Source organism: Mycteria americana, chromosome 2, assembly GCF_035582795.1.
Source record: "Mycteria americana isolate JAX WOST 10 ecotype Jacksonville Zoo and Gardens chromosome 2, USCA_MyAme_1.0, whole genome shotgun sequence".
Lineage (NCBI taxonomy): Eukaryota > Metazoa > Chordata > Aves > Ciconiiformes > Ciconiidae > Mycteria > Mycteria americana.
Genome location: NC_134366.1, coordinates 31,332,253 through 31,332,747, shown reverse-complemented (window position 1 = coordinate 31,332,747; position 495 = coordinate 31,332,253).

The following is a 495-nucleotide window of genomic DNA, read 5'->3' as shown; positions in this document are numbered from 1 at the left end:
CACTCATTTATCTACAATAATGTGATCATTTCAAGATTTTGCTTTATTTCAAACAGTTCTCTAGACAGTTGTTTAGTTATGGGAAGGTACTATCTCTGTGATATCATCATGGTTAGGTTAAAAAGTGTGATGGGAACTTTGGCTCATACACTAGAAATGCTCTTTCCACTTACGCTTTTAAGATGTGTAAAGCAGATTTTCCTTCTTCATCCAATGGCCAGTGCACATGAAATCTCATCTTCCTGATGGAAAAAAAGTCCAGTCACTCAATTGCTTAAAACCTGAATTGCTCAACCATCTTCAATGCCGTCTTTTAAAATATATGTTTAATGTAGACTTGTAAGTCTTCCAAGCTTAGTAGGTGACTGCTGGTTCTGGTGCCCTGGCTGACATGCAGCTCAAAGCACTGAATTGGTTAGGGTCCTCACCCTTCACCTGCCCCTGTGCTAGGACAACAGCTTTGGTTCCAGCTATCTCCCATCACTTGAGATAATT